Here is a 17,695-nt window from a genome sequence, read left to right on the forward strand (position 1 = left end):
GGTATTCTGCAACGCGTAGAGGAGTGGAGAACTCTTCTTGTGAAATATTTCTGGACTTTCTCAACTGTGTTAATATCAGATATGTAATGTGGGTTCCAGACTGATGAGCTGTATTCAAGTATTGGTCTAGCAAATGTTTTGTATGCTCTAGTTAGTAGTGTGATATTACCAGAGAAAAGCTAAATAGGATTAGGTTAACAACTCTTAATGCTTTTTTGGCTATGTAGTTACAGTGGACTCTAGCACTTAGATCACTTGAGAAGGTCCTTGACAGAGTTTGGATCATCAACAAGGTCTTGACTATTCAGCTTGTATTTTATTTTAAGACAAAAGTCAATCATGTTGTGGTCACTGTTGGAAAAGGGTTTTTTAATTTGTATTCTGTAAATTGAATTCAAACTATTGCAGAAATTGAGATCAAGACAGTTGTTTAGTCTAGTATTGTTGGTTACTAGTTGTTCCAGTCCTAGATTTGTTATTTAGATTTGTTATTTGTTTACTTCGTAAAGTGTTTTATATTTATGCCAAACTCTAAGTATGACACATCTAACAAAATGGTTATTAAAATCAACATTAACTTTACTTTTATCATACCCTAAGTAGCCATGTCATCCAATCCTTAATTCATGGCACTCTAGTTCAAGTAGCCTTATTCTGGTGCTGACCCATTCTTTTTCCCAGGTCAAAAATTGCCCATCAAAATACGATTTCATATCTGGTAGACCCAAACCCCCTCTTTCCTTAGCATCTTGCAGTAGCTTATATCTAATTCTTGGTTTGTTCCCTTGCTATATGAACTTAGAAATATCATTCTGCCATTGTTTAAATGGATTATCAGTTGTAAGCATTGGTAACATCTGAAATAAAGAAAAATCATCTTTGGTAAGATATTCATCTTGGTTACAGAAATTCTACCCAATAGTGATAAATGCAATTTATTCCATCTTTGTAAATTCTGTTTAATATCCCAAAGAGGGATGTAGTTATTTTGAAACAGTTTTATATTTGTATTTGTCAACATAACCCCTAAGTATATCACCTTTTTGTCAACCTAAAACCAGACTTTTTATTCAATATTTCACTATCCTGATAAGACACATTCTTGATCAGCATTGTTATTTTCTGTTTATTTATTTTGAAACCTGCCAAAGCCCCAAACTCATTCAATGTCCTCATCAAATATTCTATACTATACTTTGGGTCATCCCATTTTTATAGGAAGATGCATGTAACACAGAAATTATTGAGACCAGCTTTCTTTTCCTCCCTCTTCCTCCATCCCTTTGCCAGAGCACTTCTATTGTATGCAGGGAGGTGAAAGTAGAAGGGATAGTTTAATATATCCTGAAATGATCTCCCTTCTTCTCATTCTGTTGAATGAAAGAAACCATGGTTAACGTGTGGAATTTCTACACTTATTAATCTAAGTCTGTTGCTTCATCATGTAAATACATACTACCCTCAACAGCAACCCACAACTATTGATTTCCTTAACAAATATTGAAGAGGTATATTTAGTTTGGACCCATTACAAGGTTGACTACATATCTGTGTCAGATTATTGTGTTATGTGAAGAAAGACTTAAGTAAAGGAGAATGCCTTATGTTTCACTGAGAAATCATCTCTCTGACTCTATAACATCCATGGAAGTTGAAACTTCTGTCACATGGGGATGGATTTGATCTCCCACTGTCTTTGTACACTTATAGGAAACATAATAATCTCAGAGAGAAAATATACATTCTTTCAGAAAGATTGCAGAAAATATTTTTGTATAAATTTCTGTAATTTCATATAATTCATTTCAAAAGGCAAGCAAAGGACAAACTGTAAAAGTTAACAAGTACAACGGGGTGTTTATGTTAATTTTTTTGAAAGAAGTGCAGGCACTTTTATGGGTGTCAACAATATGATCCTTAGTCTGAAGCAATAGCCTAGGGCCACTTCTTCTGTTCCTCCAAATCTGTAATTTAATTCTACAAGCTTAATAAAGTGTAGGATGAGCAGAAATTACAGATTTGGAGGAACAGAGAGAATTGTAAACCTGAGAGGAGATGGCTAGATCAGGGATCAATTAGTAGAGCTGTGCCGTGCTTCCGATTAGATTCCAAAGTGAAGGGTGTTGGAGACCAGGTCCAGGATCTCATAGTGTCTCATTAAAGCATCACTGTCACCTTCCAGCATCAGGTGCAGATAAAGGTAGTGGATATCACAGGGCAATTTAGGGGAAAAAAAGCTTTTTCTTTAAATTTCCGGATTTTTTAAAAATTCTACAAGCTGAACCTAACAATTAAATACATACCCTCACCACACAGAAACAGAAATGGCAGAATTCTATTATGGTATGAAGAGAGTGGTATTGACAGAAAGACTGTGTGGTCTCTATATAATTGTATCCTACTTAGCTTTTCACTTGTCAGGAAAGAACTGCACCCTTTCTGTAGGTTTCTTACCCACAGAACAAATCCTCAGATCCCTGTACACTTTGGCTCTATTGAGTAACGATGCAAAATAATTATAGATATGATTCAGTTCAGTAAATGAGTCCCTTTACTGTTGAGAAGAATTGATATACGTAATATTTGTTCATTGTGGTATATTTTGCTTACCATATAGATCACAAAAACACTTGAAAAATAGCCTGTTAATTTTGTTTTCTGCCATAAAATTGACTTTATAAAGTATTGGGGGAAGACATGATGGCTCAGTGGCTAAAGATGCAGAGCTTGTCAGCTGAAAAACTGACAACCTGGGTTCAAGATCCCAATGCCATGTAACAGGATGATCTTCTGTCCTTGCCCCAGTTCCTGCCATCCCAGCAGTTTGAAAGCATGTAAATGAGAGTAGTACCACTTTGGTGGGAAAGCTTTCTGTGCACCTTGGCATATAGTCATGCTGGCCACATGACCACAATAATGTCTTCAGACACTGTTGGATCCCTCACCTAAGAAACAGAAATGTGCAACATCACATCAAATGTGATGCAAATATGCCAAAGAGATGGAGTGGTAGCCCCTTCACTCTGGATGGAGAAAGGAATGTGCTGTACATATCAGTTTTCAAATTTTTATCCCAACTCCGTTCTTTCCACAAAGAGTTGCAGTTTATTCCTGGTGCAGGCTTAACTGTGGTAATCACTATTGCAATCTGTGTCCTTGAGAGATTGCAGCATTGCTATAGAGGTTTACAGAATTGCTCTGTGTTGACATAACTCTCTTGTTCCAGAAAGTGATGCAACAACCTACCTACCTATCCAAAATTAAGACTGAATGATAAAATATTGTTTTTAGGATAACCTGTAGTGAGACTGGGCAAAAATTTCCCATCTTTCTTGACCTCTCTCTGACTTTTAATACTATTAATCATGGCATTTTACTTTCTTCATGAAGTGGAAATGGAGACTGTCTTCTAACTAGGCAATGTTATTGGACTCAAAGCTTCTGCTTAAATATCAGATGGCAACTACCATGTCCATTATAGCCTTTCCTTGACTATGAGAAGAGGATTCTTCTCATTGTCACTCATGCTTTACATATACAATGGACTCTGACTATAATCAGCTTTTGAAAAGTTAAGAGTATTACTATAAAATGATGCCCACTATTTCTGGCCACTAGAATTGGTGCAAAAGAATACTATGGTTAAAATTAACAAAAGCTGCCGAGACATGCTCCACTTCAATACAGGCTCTGCCACAGATTTCTAACAAGCAAGACTAAAAGTGTCTCCATCCTAAATGTCAGCATGAAATCCAGATGAAGTGAGTGTAGATAATACGGATTGTTGAGGTAAGGTTCATTTTAAAAAGGTCCAATCTGACGATTTTGTTAACAAAAGAAGGTTGGAGATAGAGACCTAGTTCAAATGTTCTGTCTTAATCTAAGGCTTTCACACACTTAAGACCTATGAATCTATCGAATGGTATTTTCCCAGAGCCCTTTGCCCTAAAGATGATGAGGGAATGATAGAGACATGTCTTCTCATTTGCCATCTTTTTCCACAGCATTCATCCTCTGTTTCAGTTGCCTACAATTATATTCATTATTTCAAAAAATAATTTTAACCTGCCTTTTACAAACAATCTCAGTATTATATTAGCTGTGAGAGATATTGTATTTCAGAACTGTTGTTAAAACACTGTTGCTCCACTTTGTTACGATAGCTGTTTATTTTAATGTTGGTTCTTCATTTTATTTCATTTATTTCAGATTTTTGCTGTAACCCACTTTGACTCTTGCTCAATTGAGCAGATTATTCCAATGTTCACAATGTGTTCATTTGCAAAGACAAAAATTATATGTATTATGGTAAGTTAATCAATCAAGCTAATATTTAATAGAAGATCAAGCGGAATAAGATGATCAAAACAAAGGAATTCATGCATTCCCAGGAACAGCAAAGGGGAAATGAACACATTTTTATATTTAGGACCTCAAGAGATGGAAACTTCAGAATTTGTCTCCTATACTTGTAAACTGTATCATGGCACTTTCAAAACTGCCACCACTGTTGAATCTGGTTAAGCATTATCTTTCTGAACTTTCTTTCTTGTGAAGGAAAGAAAAATGGATGAGTATGGGTGGAAAAAAAACCCTAAAGTTGAGTTCCCCCACCACCCCCCAGGCCAAAAAAGTGGAAGGCCCCTGAGTGAGCTTGGAAAAGTGGATTGGATGTGGGACTGGGCACAGGTCAGGGCCCCAAAGCCTCTGACAGAATCCCTGGGGAAATCCATAGAACAGCTAAGGGAGGAATTTGACCAGGCCACCATTTGGAATGATGACTCATCATGCTGCCCAAAACAGAGGGGCATTTTTACAGAGCTCTTTGAAGTGAGGAGAAGGAGGTGAGACCACAGGGCTCCTTCTCCACCCATGCCTCCCTCACACAGCAGGCAGCCCCCTCCCCCTGTGTGAACTAGAGCCGGGAGGAAGGCCAGCCACCTCAAGTACAGGCTTACAGAGGGGGACAGGATGAGAGAGGAGCCTAAAAGCTCCTGATGGGATCCCTGGGGAGATCCATGGAGAAGCTGAGAGAGGAATTTGTCCAGGCTACCATTAGAGATGACCACTCAAAACAAAGAGGAGTTTCCAGAGAGCCTTCTGAAATGAGGAGAAGCAGGCGAGATCATAACCCCCTCCTCTACCCAGCAGAAGAAACAAGAGCCCACAGTGGCAACCAGTGCCTTCCCCACACAGCAGGCATCCCCCTCCTCCTGTGTGAACTAGAGCTGAGCAGGAAGGTCAGCCACCACATGCACAGGTTTACATAGGGCAACAGGAAGAGAGCAGAGAAGAGCTCTACAAACTGCCCTGGTTCGGGGAAAAATTTGATGGGGACCCAGACCATCTAGCTCTATTCCTTGATTCAGCTGAAATCCACCTAGAATGCTATGGACACCTCTATCCTCCCCTAGAGCCATGATGAATGCCATTTCTGAAAGGTTGGAGGGAGAAGCAAGAGGATGGCTAGCAACTCTCCACAAGATAAGGGTCCCCCACAACTGCAGGATGTAGATGACTTCCTATGACTGCCAGATTTGAGGAGGCAGAGGATGATCTGTATGCAGAAGATGAGCTCAGCAACCTAAAGCAGGGAGAGCAACCCATCAAGGAATACATCCATGAATTCAGGAGAATCAGTGGGAAGCTATCCCTTTTGCTCTGAGTGGATGCTGGTTCATTTTTTAGAACCAGCCTGGACAAGCAAATTTGCAAATAACCACCTATTGGGACATCCCAAACTGACTCTCTGAGTGGTTCCAAGTGGCCATAAAAGTCAATAAGGCAGCATGCACTAATGGCATGAGAAAGCTGCTGAAAACCAAAGGGAGTCAGCTAGATGAGAGACCACCCAGGCAATGGGGAACCACAGCACCACAATTAGCCCCAAAACCAGCCCTCCCACAAAGCCCAATTAAATGCTACTCATGTTGGGGAGTGTCACATGGCAGCGGCGTGTGCAACCCCAGGCCCAAAACCAAGGCAAGAACCACCACCCAGGGCACAACTGGAATGAGGCCTCAAACATGCCATCAACACATCCCAGAAGGCCCTTCAGCTGCAGAGGTCTCTTCCCTCCCAGCCAAAGGGGGGCAACACCAAACAATGATGACCAGTTGCCAGATTCTTGTGACAGCAAGGATAAGGATGAAAATGACCCAATGGTGAGTGGACCAGTCTCCCCTTTCATCTTCCCAATATGGCTCACAGCCCCAAAAACAGGGATTCAGGGGACTTTCCAAGCCCCAATAGATTCAGGTGGCACTAAGTTCCTGATCAACCTAACCATGGTCCTGAAACTGGGGATCAGAGTAAAAAGGCTGGCCCACCCTTCCAAAGAGGTGGCCACTAGGGCGGAAGCATTTCATCACACCTGATGGGGAAGCCTTGGGGGAGTTCCTCTGTTGGACAATCTGAATTATGATACACCCAGAGGAGGGGGGGGAACAGGGTCATAGGTGATTGTAAATTACGTATCTCAGAGTTGGCTTCATACAGATCATGCTAGCATGTCACTCCTTATAAATCTTTGGAAGTTTGTTGAAGTTTGGCTCGGGGCTCATGACTTACTTAGAGCAATCGCTGGAATCCTGACAGTTGCTTCTTCATTTTATTTCATTTATTTCAAATTTTTGCTGTAACCCACTTTGACTCTTGCTCAGTTGAGCAGATTGTTCTCTATATTCCAATGTTCACAATGTGTTCATTTGCAAAGACCTATGGTAAGTTAATCAATCAAGATAATATTTAACAGGAGATCAAGCAGAATAAGATGATCAAAACAAAGGAATTGTTTTGCATTCCCAGAAACAACAAAGGGGAAATAAACAAATTTTTATATTTAGGACCTCAAGAGGTGGGAGATCCAGAATTTCTTTCCTATACTTCTAAACTGTATCATGGCACTTTCAAAACTGCCATCACTGTTGAATCTGGCTAAGTATTATCTTTCTGAACTGCTGGAGGTTCAACAGTGATTCAGAAAGAACTTTTTTCTGCTCCTCCTGGACATGGAAAGTGATAAGGCTGGGATCTTTGGAAACCGTAAATAATTAACCATTCAATTAAATCATAATTAAACCATAGGAGTATTTCTAAAGAAGGAAGATACAACAATACCTTATGTAAGAACAGTAAACATAACACTTAAGAATAGTTGCAAAATTTCAGTGAGGCAAAGTGATGCAATCATTATAGCTCTATAAATAGAGTTCTGTGTCCTGCCCCAGGAGTTAGATTTGATCCAGTACCAATTCCAACATGAAGATCTTTTATGTGCTCTTTGCATGCCTTTTTCTTGCATTACTTCTTGAATCAGGTAAAAAACTAACTTACTGATTATTTAGAAAGGACTGATAATTCTTGTTCTAAACAAGTCTGATAATATTTGAAGGCAGTGTAAACTACTACATATTTCTTGGGTCTATCATTCAATCCAGGGCCAGAATTTTTACAATTTAAGGAATTTAAATTAAATCTTCATCTTTTCGCTATAAATATCTCAACAATTAGGACCTTTCTTTGCTCTAAAAATAGTTATGAGGTTTGGAATACTGACAATCTGAACTTCCAAACATCTGAAAAATATGTATTTGATTTTTCTGCTTAATTAAAACTAGATATCCAATATGATATATGTGCCAAGAAGGGCCCAAAAAACCCAATGTATTAATTCACTATTCTATTTGGGGGGGGGGGGTTGAGTAAAGAAGGAAAATGTTTATACTATAGTAATCATCAAGTGAATTTACTCATACTTATTTCAAAATGGAAATATCTAGAAGTAGATAAATTATCTTTTTCCAAGTACATATCATTATTTTCTTAATAGAGAAAGCAACGTATACACACTCCCTTAAGAAAAGCTTGACTCTTGATGATTAAGTGAACAACTCAATGTACTTCTCTTTCAGAGCAGTTCAAAACTGGTGTATTCTTCCCATTTTCTCTAAAGCTTTTTTGACAGCTGGGATATCCTGGAGGTTGCTCATGCAAATCTTAACTAGCTCACATATGTGCAGTCTTTTAAGAGCAGAAAAGAGCAGCAGTGGAAATATTTTGTACATTAAGGAAAGAGAGAAAAATCCAGAGGCAAATCAGAAAATTATCCATTTTTACCCCCTCCCCCCCAAAAAATCTCTATTTAAAACACCTACTGGACACAGCCATTGTAACCCAAGAATGTTTCTTAGCAATCAAGAATTAATTGTAATACTGGGAAGAGAGAGATATCAAAGCAAGGTGTCCTTTGTAATGAAGCAGATTGTTTCCTCTCAACTGCCTCAAAAGGTACACACCTACCAGCCAATTCTACTCTGGCCACGGTTGAGATTTTGTTTGATTTGTGATATTTGGGCTATTGCAGGGGTAGCAGTGAAAACTGATACATCTGGTCCAGTGGTGGGATTCAAAAAATTTTACTACCAATTCTGTGGGCATGGCTTGGTAGGCATGACGTAGCTTGGTGAGTGTGGCTTGGTGGGCATGGCAGGGGAAGGATATTTCAAAATCTCCATTCCCACCCCATTCGAAGGAGAAGGTTACTGCAAAATCCCATTCCCTCCCCACCCTACTAACCTGCTTTCCAGCTCCGTTCTCCTGTTCAGGGCAACAAAAGAAGACCCAGCTGATCAGCTGGGACTCAGGAGGCAGAGAATAGATTGAGATGGGGCGAGTCAGAGGTGGTATTTGCCGGTTCTCCTAACTACTCAAAATTTCTGCTAGTTCTCCAGAACTGGTCAGAACCTGCTGAATACCACCACTGATTTGGTCAAATGAAACTGCTTGAAAGCACAGGAATACTTAGCAGTGGTGGTAGCATAGAAAGAGAAATGCATGTAAATAATAAAGTATATTTATTTATCATTAACTTGTCTCATCTTTTCCTTTTTGCAGTGAGTGCTGGTATGCTTTGTTTTCAACGAGGAGGAAGCTGCTTTCAACCTCCCTGTCCTGTAGGCTTCTACTTTATTGGACAATGGGATTGTAGCAGCACGGAAGTTTGCTGTAAACAGTAAGAAAATCCTTTCCTAATAGAAATGTCACAAATGTAGATTGGGATAATGTGCCTGATATTGTTTGCATTCACAAAGCATTGCAAGGCATTTACAGGAAATGTGTTTTGGAATTCAGAAGGCAAAATAAATGTTAAATCCACTTTTATTAACCTATTATTTTATACATTTTAATAGACAATAATGTCATCTACATCTACTGCCGTGGATATCTTCAACAACTGGCGAATGACCTGACATCACCATGTGCTATCACTTTATCTTTCTTTACATAAATCCAAATTGCTATCTATCAGACTCTAAAAATGCATTAAAGTAAAACTTGGAAATTTTTCCTTGAAATACAGTTAAATGAGCAAATTTAGTTGTGTGATTTTTTTTTAACATGGGCCCGGGGCATTATATTCATGTGATTGCATGGCTCTTTCCGTGTGTGTTTGTGTATGTATGAGTATCTGCGTGCACATAAAGCTTTATTTACATTTCAGTGTAGAAGACATTCTCTATTCTATACTATAAATTCACATATTCTCATTCTTTGCCCATATTTATTTATTCAATATCTCAAGTATTAATCACAGATCACTGAAAAAAACACTTAAAATACCAATAATTAGTAACTTTCAATATTATTGATATTATTCAATGTTATTGATATTATTCAATATTATTGATAGTTACCAATTATTGGTATTTTAAATGTTTTTGTTTGGTTTTTTTGTTTATCTCATCCACCACTGTTATACTTCCAATTATTTCTTCCAATTATGGAAGAAAATCTTCCTTATCTGATGGAACAAGATCAACCTAAAGTTTGTCAGGCTGACCTGAAGCATCTAGCATTATTAATAGGAGCAGAGACAAAATATGACCCTTCTGCACACAATATTGTAAAAAGGACAATATAACTGCATATGAAATCAACCTGGACAGTCAATAGCAGGGCAGATTTGACTGGCCATAGGATCGTTATTAAATATGTGCTGAGAGAAAGCTATTAAAAGTATTCGGAATCCATAGAGAAAGCTAATAAGCTTCTGGTATATTGTTTGCAGCAACAACATCAACAGAGCTTAGTTTATGAAATAATTACAGAAGAGAGTTGGGTTTAAATATTAACTGAATAATAAATGTTTTTCCCTTTTCTATAAGTCTCAGAAAGTCAGCAGAAACTTTACTTTTATTAATCAATTTGTGGGAGATAGCCAAGAATTGAATGGCATCTGAGACCCAGAAATAATACCTGATTTAGTTTAGATTAAATTTTTAAAGCAAGTGATGATTAGCTATCTCTATCCCCAAAAGTTAGTTTGGGGATTAATATTTAATATTTCAACTCCTGCAGTACAGTAGTTTCTTTTTGAGTTGTAATATGGCACTTGTCAGGGTTTTATTTGATCCTTGAACTTTTGGTCAACATTGTAAAGCAGTAGTTAGACCTGAAATGTCTTATTTCAGCATGGTGTGGCTATACATTTTTTATATATGCAATAATATTTTAACAATTTTATGCACTACTCTACTTTCTACCTTACTGTATTTTGTAAGAGAAGTACAGAATTATGAAACACATTCTGCTTTTAAGAATAATTGGGATTTAAAAGTATTGTACAATGACAATTTTAAGGATTTCTCCTGACTTGAAATTTAGGTCACATCAGAGGCAATATTTTAAAATAAATGACATTTTAACAGCTCAATATGGGCCCAAATCTTTAACGACTTCAAAGGCACCTAAGATGCTCTCTTATAAGGCAGAATCAATGAGAAAAATAAAAGCCATAATATAGCATGAACAACTTTAGAACACTGAAGATGTCCCCTAGTCAAGGCAGGAATTCAACCCTTCATGGTGGGTAGGCCTTGATGTTAGGGGTAATCCCAGGGCTGCTTTGTAAACTGATAATTAGAACCCATAAAGTTGTAATCTTAACACCAGTAATTAGATTCAGGAAGGTAGAATCATGAATGAGATTATGATAGGAGAATAACTATCAGAGCCCAACACAAAGCAAAGAGAGAGAATGTCCCACAGAAAAGGAGCTGTGGTAGAAAAAGCTAACTTTCTAGTCTGCATCTGTATCATGCCCATCCTGTTTAATCTAATTGGATAGGTAGAAATTCTTGGAGAAAAGTGATTCCTCATGTACCCTGGTCCCAAGTCATGTAGGGCTTTATAGGTAATCACCAGCATCTTGAATTGCACCTGGAAACATACTGGTAACCAGTGCAGTTCATGCAGGAGTGATTACTGAGTTCTGATTAATGATGAAAATTATCTTGAATGCATTTGGGTCAATATTAAAGGGGAAAAAATGATATTGCCAAAGGTGTATACTATAGGCCACTCAACCAAACAGAGGAAATAGATGAACTTTTTGCCAGCCACCTAACTATGTAGGAAGCACATCACAATAGTAATGGGGGATTTCAACTACCCTGACATCAACTGGGAGACAAACTCTGCACCAAGTGGAAGATCCAACATTCCTAACAAACCTAACAGACAACTTTGTTTCCCAAAAAGTAGAGAAGGGAACAAGGGGATCAGCCATATTGGACTTAATTCTCACTAACAGAGATGAAATGATAGAAGGTGTTGAAACTACAGGAATCTTGGGGGCAAGCAAACATGCAACATTGGAATTCAACATTATGCAAGCACAAGTAGTCGAACAAAGTCAAACTAGAGTCTTGGACTTTAAGAGAGCTAATTTCAATAAACTTAGAGAGATGTTGGGAAAGATTCCATGGATGAGAATCCTCAAGGAGAAAACAATTCAAGAAGCTTGGGAAATTTTGAAAAGTGAGATTATAAAAGCCCAATCTAGCACAATACCAAATGAAGAAGAAAAATAACAGTTCTCAAAAGAAACCAGCATGGCTGCATAAAGAACTCTCTAACAAATTGAAAGACAAAATGGAGAATATTGTTTGTGGCAGCCCCTGCTAAAGGGTTTCACTTTAAGAACAAGAGTTGGCTGATGATAGTTATCATTGTATTTTAATTATATTAATTCCTCAAGGTGCTCTGGCACTTAGCCTGATTTGTAACTCCAGGTTGTAGGTATTGCTGATGAAAAGGAAAGTATTCAGACAATTTTCAATTTTTTAACAACTGATTCTGTGGGCTTAGTTGGTGCTGTGGCTTGGTGGTCATGTGACTGGGTGGGCATGGCCAACTCAACATCACTCATGTCAAGGGGTGCTTTTCCTCACCTGGCCTCTCATGACTATGCAGATGCTGCAATGGTCATAAGTGTGAGAAATGGTCATAAGTCTTTTTTCAGTGCCATTGTAACTTTGAATGGTCACTAAATGAACTGTTGTAAATCAAGGATTACCTGCACAAAAATACAAAAAGCTTCTTTGCTTGCAAAAAGCTGCCCTAAATACCAATCATTAGATTAAAAATACCTGCAAGCCAGAGTTACAAATCAGGCAGGGTGCCAGAGCACCTTGAGGAATGAAAATAGTTAAAATGCAGTGATAACTATCAAGCAGCCAACTCTTGCTCATAAAGTGAAACCCTTTAGCAGAGAGGTCATTTAAGCTCTCCAGAAAGAGCACACACAGGAGAAGTAATCCTTAGATCCATTTGCACCACTTAAAGACACCAGCTGGTCTCACTCACCTCACAAGATATCCTAAGGAAATCATCCAGATTTAAGAAAAGGTCACATGCCCCCCAGAAAGACAGTAAAAAAAATCAGTGCCAAGCTTGCATCCTGCCTCTTGGAAGTATACCCCAAAAGGACAGTGCCAGATACCACTAAAGCAGTGAAGGAAGACCCCCTCCCCAGATAGAAAAATAAACCATGAGGCAGGAAAAAATTAAAACACAATACAAATAATTAAATCACAACAGTAGCTGTTGCTTGTTGAAGCTGAATAGGGAAAAGTATACGATCAATAAACACAGGATTAAACATCACCAAGCACAGAATTAACCTTCACCAAAAACCAGTTTTAAACCAAAACTCAGAAAGGATATGAAAACTCACATTTGAATGTCAATCTTTCTAGCTAGCCAAGAAGCCTTGCTGAATGTCACTCATCTTAGTTCCCTGTCATTAAAAGCTTTTTTCTGACAGCTCTGCTTCATTATTCAATTATTTCTTCAAATTGCTGATTGTCCAGGAAAGTATTTCCTCCCAACAGCAGTGTAAAAATCTTAAAACAACCCTTCCCCTTTAAGAAAGTCAAGCCTCAGAAGCTCCAGAGACAGGAAGTCTAGGCATACTGGCAAGAATGTAATAAGGATGAAAAAACAAAACAAAAGGAGATTGCTTCTAACTACCAGTTCTCCGAACTGCTTAGAAAGTTAACAAGGGGTTCTATAGAACCGGTCAGAACCATGAATCTCATCCCTGATTCAGACACAATGGTTTAGGATTTCACGATGGCTTTGACTCATTGATGTTCAGTATGTATTGCAGGTATTTCTAATCTAACGATTGATATTTAGGCCAACTTTTTGCAAGTGAAGAAGCTTTTTGTATTTTTGTACAGATAATCCTTGATTTACAACAGTTCATTTAGTTTCAGTGGCACTGAAAAAACTGACTTATGACCACTTTTCACACTTGGCTGTTGCAGCATTCCCACAGTCACATGATAAAAATTCAGATGGTTGACAATTGTCTCACATTTATGATGGTTGTAGTCTCCCAGGGTCATATGATCCTCTTTTGCAAACTTCTGACAAGCAAAGTCAATGGGGAGGCCAGATTCACTTAACAGCCATGTTACTAACTTAACCCAAACGCAGTGATTCACTTAACAAATGTGGCAAGAAAGTCATAAAATGGTGTAAAATTCACTATAAATTTCTCACTTAGCAACACAATTTTGGGCTCAATTGTGGTTATAAGTCAAGGAGAGGCGAGGCTGGTTGTGACAAGGACTGGCTGGGAGGGGAGCGGTGAGGCGAGGCTGGGCATGCAAGGAGAAACCAGGCGAGGCAAGGTGCTCCTCGATATGAGTGATGTTGAGTTGGCCATGACCACCCAGTCACATGTTCACCCAACCACGCTTACCCAGCTGGTCATTAGGGCAGAGAACCAGTTGTTAAATTATTTGAATCCTACTACTGTTGCTGCCCACTAAATGTTCCTGCTGGCTTTAGCTGGGCTACTGGCATGACCTTGAATGATCCTGCTGAATTATCTTTTCTCTTTTTTTGCAAAAAGTTTTTTATTTTTTGTTTTTACATACATATCAATGCGTGAACAGTGTTGCACCTGGGTGTCTTACATTTTAATACAATTAAAATAATATTCAACATATTTAACTTTTAATGAGCTTATATAATTTTAATGTTACTACCCATATTTTATTAAATTCAAATTCTCCTTATTTGATTTTCAATATTTCAGTATATTATTTTTATGCTAATCCTTATATTCTAGTATCTTCCTTTTACATCCAATAATATATTAATAATATTATTATATATTTACAATCTTTCACAATTTTATATAGTTCTAACGTTAATGCACAACTTAATGTTCAGTTATAATCTTCCTGTCATAAAATATTTCTATGGTCTTTTTAGAGTTGCCAACAGAAAGGGAGGGAAGAGTAATTTGCAAACTGAAAGTGCATTCCATAAATGTTTTCAAAGATAGTAACCAGTGGTGGGATTCATCTGGTGTTTCTACCAGTTCGGTGACTATATTTTGTGCACGCATGCATGTAAAAAACCTTTAGCTGTGCCTCCTGGACAGTTGAAAAGTGCAGTGTGCAGGTGCACAGCATTTGGAAAGCCTCTTTTTTACTGCTTTTTCAACTTCAGCTCTGCCGTACAAAGCAACTGAGGTTGAAAAAGCAGGAAATAAAGGACAGGTAAGAACCCAGGCGGGTAGGTCGGTGGGCCAAACAGCAGCAAACACAGAACTGGTTCAGTGTCTGCTGCTCTTCAGAGCTACTGGTTCTATAGAGTTGGGCAGAACTGGTAGCATCCTACCTGTGATAGTAACTAGGTGACCAAAGTTTCTGCCATGCAAAATTCTAACTGGAGAGCATGATTGATGACTCTTGGCTATGGCTGTGTCCCATTGGAGAATATGAATTATGATACACCCAGGGGGTAAGGGAAAATCAGGGTTGAGGGTGACAATGAATTATGTATCTCAAAGTCAGCTACACCCAGGCAGTGCCTGACTTTTTAACTCCCAATAAATCTTTTTTTAAGTTTTGGAAGTTTGGCTCAAGACTCATGAATTAAATGGGTTAACTGCTGGAATCCTGACAGCTAGCTAACTCTCATAATTCATCATCATTAATGGGACACCTGATGCCTGGCCTCTTCCATCATTTCTTGACATTTGGAATGAGTGGAGAGAAAGTGAGGCGGCCATGGCAGAAGAGGGATTATCAGAGGAGGACTTGCTCCAAACTACCCAAATGCAAACAGAAGCTAACGATGTAATTACAGCTGAAGTTGAGAAACCTGATCCATTGAAGGGAAGAAAAACAGATGAGTACTGATGGGAAACAAAATTCCCCCAAACTTCAGAAGTTGAGTTCTTCTATCTCAAAAAGGGGGGAAGACCCCTGAACGAGCTGGGAAGCGTGGAATGGATGTGGGACTGGGAAAAAGCCAGTGCCCCAAAGCTCCTGATGGGATCCCTGGGGAGATCCATAGAGCAGCTGAGAGAGGAATTTGACCAGGCTACCATTAGAGATGATGGCCCATCATGCCACCCAAAACAGAGAGGAGTTTCCAGAGAGCCTTCTCAAATGAGGAGAAGCAGGCGAGATTATAGCCCCCTCCTCTACCCAGCAGAAGAAACAAGAGCCCACAGTGGCAACCAGTGCCTTCCCTACACAGCAGGCATCCCCCTCCTCCTGTGTGAACTAGAGCTGGGGAGGAAGGTCAGCCACCACATGCACAGGTTTATATAGTGCAACAGGAAGAGGGCAGAGAAGAGCTCTACAAACTGCCCCGGTTCAGGGGAAAATTTGATGGGGACTCAGACCATCTAGCTCTATTCCTTGATTCAGCTGAAATCTACCTAGAATGCTATGGACACCTCTATCCTCCCCTAGAGCCATGATGAATGTCATTTCGTGGCATTTCCATTATTATTACCAGTAAAAGGAAAGTGGAAAGGTAAGTAACTGAACTTAGGAGAATTTGTCCATTTATGGTGAAATCCTTGTTAGTTACACATTAATTCTTGATTGTTGACTTCCAGGGATTCCTGACCAATAATTCCACTGATATCACATTTCAACAGCAAGATGAAATATCATGATGGAAACTATGAATATTATCAAGTCTAATAACTTTGCAGCACTCATTTTCAAATTCTCTAGTCCTTGAATTCATCTTGAGCTTGAATTTTGTTTGTTAACCAACTGCCTGTTCTAATGTTTGCTTTTAAACTTGGGAATTGTGATTGCTAAATTCCAAGTCAGCTGAGGTCTTCTAATTTATCCATATTTCCACATTTTCACAGCATGTTGCATCAGAGGACATGAGGTTTCCTGGGATCATAGATATCTCACTGTTATTTCTGAACATGAAATCCTTGTTTTGACATATTTTATTTACTGAAAAAAGGCTAGAATAGAGCACTTTTCCACTTGTCTGAACTGAAAAATGACTGTTGCTGCCATCTTTCAGTTGTGTTTATGTGTTTCAATCTGCTAATTCAGCAACGCATTATTCAATTTGGATTTATTAATAACTTGTAATTTGACTGTATGAGTTAATATGCACAGAGGCATATTAACTTGTAGAATCAGAAACGCAAAGAGGGGATGTCTCTACAGTGAGTAAATGCAATATTGAAGATTATTGACAAATTTAAAGTTGATATTGGATATCCTAAGCACACTGTGGACAGCCAAGAAAACAAAACTAGATTGAATAATTACTCAGAGTTTTCATTTGCAGGACAAATGCTCAAATTATCCTATTTAGAAACAATATATGAAAACAGCTCTTTGGAGTAGGTTCTAATTCTGGGGAAGTTAGAAGGAAAGAGGAGAGGAGGACAATCAGCTGAAGATTAGATGGATTCACTTAGATGGCCATGTTGCACAGTTAAAACAGCTAAAGGACCAGGTTAAGCACCATCATGTGAAGGAAAATATATTTGTATGGATTCTAGGAGTAAAAACTGACTTGGTGGCACATAGTCACTAAATCAATCAGGATGATCAGTGTCAAGAAATAAATATGGTCAGATGGCACTGCCTTGTAGTAAAAAAATGTGATGCAAATATGACAAAAGAGAAGAAGTGGTAGCCCCTTCACTCTGGAGAAAGGAATGTGCTGCACATATTAGTTTTAAAATCTTTATTCCAACTCTGTTTTTTCCACAAAGTGTTGAAGTGTGGAAATTGCAATTGCAATCTGTGTCCTTGGGAGATTGCAAATTTCAACGCTATAGAGCAGGGGTGTCAAACTCAATTTCATTAAGCATTGTGGTTGTCTTTCAGGGGCCGCGGGTGATGGGAAATGGCTGGGGTGGTCGCAGCCAACTGGACATGGCCTGGGGTGTGGCCATCTTGATAGAGCTCACAAGGGTAGTGCCTGTGGTGACTGGGCAGAGTTGGGGAGAGAATCCAGGGGTCTCTGGTGGATGGGGCAGGAGGCTTATCCTGTGGGATGAGGTGAGGTAAGGCAGGGGATGGGGCAGCTACAGCCAATGCACCTTCAGCTGCTT

At 38.8% G+C, this 17,695-nt stretch overlaps 1 long non-coding RNA gene across 1 annotated transcript; it reads left to right on the top strand.

The window, feature by feature from the left end:
* Positions 1-7,157: 7,157 nt before the first annotated feature.
* LOC113425938 (uncharacterized) lies at positions 7,158-9,374 on the top strand. The gene is made up of 3 exons (XR_015748645.1): positions 7,158-7,318; positions 8,896-9,013; positions 9,192-9,374. It is a non-coding gene; the product is annotated as an uncharacterized LOC113425938 (long non-coding RNA).
* The last annotated feature ends 8,321 nt before the right edge of the window (positions 9,375-17,695 follow it).

This window comes from Notechis scutatus, chromosome 1 (assembly GCF_049901735.1).
Source record: "Notechis scutatus isolate UNSWTSFEM ecotype Mainland chromosome 1, rNotScu1.2, whole genome shotgun sequence".
Taxonomy (NCBI): Eukaryota; Metazoa; Chordata; class Lepidosauria; order Squamata; family Elapidae; genus Notechis; species Notechis scutatus.